Here is a 5548-nt window from a genome sequence, read left to right as displayed (position 1 = left end):
GATGACTGCTAATTTCCGGGTTCTTCAGCCGCGTCTGTCGTTTTTGGCTGACAACAGTTTCGGAAGCCATCCTGCTTCCGTCTTCAGGTCGAAGGTGAGAAGTTTTCATTTTTTGCCGTCTTATATAGCACTGGCCGATCTCCTCCTGTGCGCTGATTGGTCAGAACCAGGCTTTGCGAACTGCCATGTTAAGAGGAGGTACCTTGCCTCCCCTACCCACACCCCGCTTTTTCCTTACTCGACGTAGTACAGTGATTTTTATAGATGGCAGCCCGAAAAAAGTGTACGTGACTGCCGATAGATGGCAGCACTGACAATTAGTGGCAAAACTGGGTATTCAAATATGTCATCCAGTATATACAGTAATATTAATACTCGCATTTCCTGAAAAACAAAACTTTTTGTTTCTTTTAAATAAAAAAACAATGGTAATTAAACATTAAGTCATTTTTATTATATAAAAAACAGTAATACATTTATAAAACAAGGCAACATTAACATTTGAAAAAGATCACTGAAAAACAATAGATCACCACTTCAATGCCTTACGTTCGAAACAATTTTATAAAGCACGAAAAAATACTAAGGCATTTAAATAACCTCACATTCAGGGATAAGGAAAGAAATATTGCTAACTAGAACACATTGAGCAAAAGACAGTTGTGAATGCAATGCATTAATAGGTGCATGAGCAATGAATAGCAATGTGACAACTTGCTTATCAAATGCATATAAAGCCAATGGCAGTACAACCCAGCATAACCAAGCAAGACAATTAAACCAACACGCAGTTAGAGGCAATCAACACAATCAGCAAAGGACAGTTGTGAACGCAATGCATTAATAGGAACGTGAGCACTGAATAGTTATCAGATAACTAGCCACAACACTTGCATATGAAGCAAAAGACAGTACACCACAGCATAACCATGCAAGACAATTAAACCAACAGGCAGTCAGAGGCACTTAAACACAATCAGCAAAGGACAGTTGTGAACGCAATGTATTAATAGGAACGTGAGCACCGAATAGCAATCAGACAACTTGCTTATCACATGCATATGAAGCAAATGGCAGCACACCCCAGCATAACCATACAAGAAAATTAAACCAACTGACAGTCAGGGGCACTTCAGCACAATCAGCAAAGGACAGTTGTGAACGCAATGCATTAATAGGAACGTGAGCACTGAATACTTATCAGATAACTCGCCGCAACACTTGCATATGAAGCAAAAGGCAGTACACCCCGCCATAACCATACAAGAAAATTAAACCAACTGACAGTCAGGGGCACTTCAGCACAATCAGAAAAGGACAGTGGTGAACGCTATGCATTAATAGGAACGTGAGCACTGAATACTTATCAGATAACTCGCCGCAACACTTGCATATGAAGCCAATGGCAGTACAACCCAGCATAACCAAGCAAGACAATTAAACCAAACCGCAGTTAGAGGCAATCAACACTATCAGCAAAGGACAGTTGTGAATGTGATGCATTAATATAGGAACATGAGCACTGAATAGCAATCAGATAACTACCTTTAACACTAACATACGAAGCAAAAGGCAGTACACCACAGCATAACCATGCAAGACAATTAAACCAACAGTCGGAGGCACTTCAACACAACACAAACACTTCAGCAAAGGACAGTTGTGAATCCAATGCATTAACAGGCGCGTGAGCACTGAATATAAATCAGAGAACTGGCTATAACACTGACATACGAAGCAGAAGGCAGTACACCACCTCCCATCCGAAATATGGGCACCACACTCCAAAACACTACGGTAGTGCTTCATTTTCACTTTATAAAAATAAAGACTTATCACACGGATCACGAGAGCTCCTAACTTGCCAAGAGAACAGATTCAAAACGTGGTCACGTGGTTATAACGGCGCTGGGACCACGTGAGTTCCACGAAAACCCTCCCCTACTTCCCCCTCCCTCTCTCACCTCCCCTACAACTTCACTACTTCTCTCAGATGGCGTGAGAGTGCAAGTTACCCGGAAGCCCCGTAAGAGATCGCACTGGTTGGTCAGAACTCTCTTCCAAACGTTGCTGATTGGGTAGCCGTTGTCCCTGTTAATATTTTGTCTTTTGTAAATTTCAATTGCTTCCCTGATTTGCCTTGGGTGAAATTTTGATGAAATGAAATTTGGATGAAATTTGGATTGAAATTTACAAAAGACCAAATATTAACAGGGACAACGGCTACCCAATCAGCAACGTTTGGAAGAGAGTTCTGACCAATCAGCGCACAGGAGGAGATCGGCCAGTGCTATATAAGACGGCAAAAAATGAAAACTTCTCACCTTCGACCTGAAGACGGAAGCAGGATGGCTTCCGAAACTGTTGTCAACCAAAAACGACCGACGCGGCTGAAGAACCCGGAAATTAGCAGTCATCGTGAACAACGCCGCGGAAACCTACGCACGAATTTCACTATCCTCTACGGGGAGGAGATTCTCAGGAAGTCCAAGAGATTTGAGAAGTTAAGGAAGAAGAAGGGGAAGTTACTCTCCTCTCTTGCCTTCCTCCTACGCTGCCGTGACACCAACACATTACCATCATGTGTGGAAGTAAAACACCATCTAAACACCTACGCAGCCAAGAAAATACTTCGCCGCACTAGCGAAGCACTCTTGAGGGAACGAATTCACCAAAAGAGGCTGGACCTTCACCGATTATCCGAGGAACTCTACAGGATTCACTTGGAACTTGCAGCTACTCTTACTGCCAGTGATTGGGAGACAATTGAAAAGCTATCATACGAGTCATCACGTGCCTTGGAAACGGCTCACAGAGACATGCAGATTAAGAAGTACGAGAAATTTCACGCTCGTCAGCACCCAATTTTCGACAAAGGCCCTGAAAAGGACTGTTGCATCGTCAACCTAGCCAACATCACACTCGACGACGCCACTACTGCAGTGCTAGCCAAAGGACTAATCTTTGCCATAACGCCACGAGACATACCAAGGGAAAGATTCATCACCGAAGTGGAGTCTGGTATCCGGAAACTACCAAAACCTGTGGCCGACGAAATCAGGGAGGACGTAGCGCGAGTTTTGCGCAGAGCTAAACCACCGAAGCCGAATATTACGTTGAAAGAAAGGGCCGCTCTCAATGCCCTTCGTGAAAACAAAATTATCGTGATCCTGCCTGCGGACAAAGGAAATGCCACCGTTCTCTTGGAGAAGGAGAAATACAACTCAAAGGTAGAAGAACTTCTGTCCGACACCATTTACAACAAACTGCAAAAGAACCCCATGGCCAAAGCAGAGCGGGAGACAAGAGCCATGATCAAGAGGTCCTCTATTCCGACTGAAGAACAGAGATGGCTAATTACGTCCGCACCCAAACCACCGAGGCTATACGGCTTACCGAAGTTACACAAGGAGGGCGTACCACTGAGGCCCATTGTGAGCCAAATTGACGCTCCAACCTATCGACTCGCCAAATACCTAGCCCAAACTCTACAGGATTGCGTGGGAAACACCTCTTCATATGTGAAGAACTCAGCCCATTTCGTGAATATGATAAAAGGCATTACCATCGAGAGAGAAGACATCTTGGTGAGCTTCGACGTAGTGTCGCTGTTTACGAACGTGCCCATTGAAGAATCAGTGGAAATTGTAAAAAAGCTGACAAGCTCAGGAATTCCCAAGGACTTCCCCAAGCTTGTGGAGCACTGCCTGAGGAACAACTTCTTCCTGTGGAATGACAACTATTATGAACAATCAGACGGAGCAGCACTGGGTTCGCCCCTTTCCCCTGTGTTGGCCAACCTCTTTATGGAAAAGTTTGAGGAGGAGGCCGTGAATACCTACCACAAGCAACCAAAGCTTTGTCTTCGGTATGTTGATGACACGTTCATCATATGGCCACACGGTGCAGAGGAATTGGACAAATTTTTAATACATCTCAACAACCAACACCGAAGGATCCGCTTCACAATGGAAAAGGAATGCGAAGGCCAGTTGCCCTTCTTGGACGTGATGATTAAGAGGAAAGACGATGGCAGTCTTGGACATGCGGTGTATAGAAAGGAAACGCACACGGACCGATACCTGAACGCAGAATCACACCACCATCCCGCCCAGAAGGCCTCGGTGGGAACATCTCTACTCCACCGAGCCTTCACCATTTCCGACGCCGAATCATTAGATTCAGAGAAGAAGCACCTGACCAAAGCACTAATCAGGAATGGCTACGACCGGAAAATGGTCCTCAAAAGGGCCGCTAAGGTCAAAAAGATGCACTCACGACCATCTGAAGAACGCCAGGCCACAGAGGAGGAGGAATTGACCAAACCTACGGCACGGCTTACAATTCCATTCATAGCAGGAGTGTCAAAATGCATTGCTAGGATACTAAGGAAGCATGACGTGGTCACAAGGTTCAATTGCGTGACCAAGATTCAAAACATTGTACCTGGACCAAAAGATCGTATCCCGCAGGCACTATGCGAAGGCGTGTACACAGTGCCATGCTCCTGCGGAAAGTCATATGTTGGCGAAACATGCCGAGGAATGGCGACAAGGATGAAGGAGCATGTGACAGCTACCAATAAAAAACAACTGCACTTGTCAGCCATTGCAGAGCATGTTTGGAGTGAGGCCGGCCATAACATTGAATTCGAAAAAGCGAAGATAGTGGCAAAAGAGAGTCGCTACTACCCAAGGCAAATCAGGGAAGCAATTGAAATTTACAAAAGACAAAATATTAACAGGGACAACGGCTACCCAATCAGCAACGTTTGGAAGAGAGTTCTGACCAATCAGCGCACAGGAGGAGATCGGCCAGTGCTATATAAGACGGCAAAAAATGAAAACTTCTCACCTTCGACCTGAAGACGGAAGCAGGATGGCTTCCGAAACTGTTGTCAACCAAAAACGACAGACGCGGCTGAAGAACCCGGAAATTAGCAGTCATAATGAGTATGTTATATAAATAACTGTTACATTCCTTATTGAAAAGGTTTTATCATAAATTTCAGAAAGCATATCTAGCTTGTGATTTTGAAACTAGCGAAATACGTAGGTCATCTCTCCTAAAAATGTTCTCAAAAAACTCATTCCCTAAAGCTTCCATTTACCCAATCATGCATGCCATTACATCTTTAAGATTTGTTTTAATGTAAATACCTTGATAATAAATGAATTTCTTGCACTTTAATTGACTACTATGTATCCTATCTACCATTTTCAGAGCAATGATGTGGAAGGCATTTTGTGCCAATGAAGAGTTGGAAGGGGTATGTGGAAACCAGCTCTTCTATAAAGCGGCCATTTGCTGGAAGCATTTCCGGGTGGGAGATTTCCAAACTCCTGAGTGCAAAAAGCTCAACAGGAATGCGGTACCTGTCCTGCTTCCTCCCTTCTCTTGCACTGTTTCTGTATCATCATCTGAATCATCTTCTTCTATCCCCATAATTGCTTCCTCTTCATCTACTACCCTCCTTATTTCATCTTCTCTCTCATGCTATCAACCTTCACCATTTCATCCCTCACCTTCTCTCCTTGAAAGATCATCA

Source organism: Ischnura elegans, chromosome X (genome assembly GCF_921293095.1).
Source record: "Ischnura elegans chromosome X, ioIscEleg1.1, whole genome shotgun sequence".
Classification (NCBI taxonomy): Eukaryota; Metazoa; Arthropoda; class Insecta; order Odonata; family Coenagrionidae; genus Ischnura; species Ischnura elegans.
The sequence above is the reverse complement of the archived record's forward strand: the minus strand, read 5'-3'. Positions refer to the sequence as shown.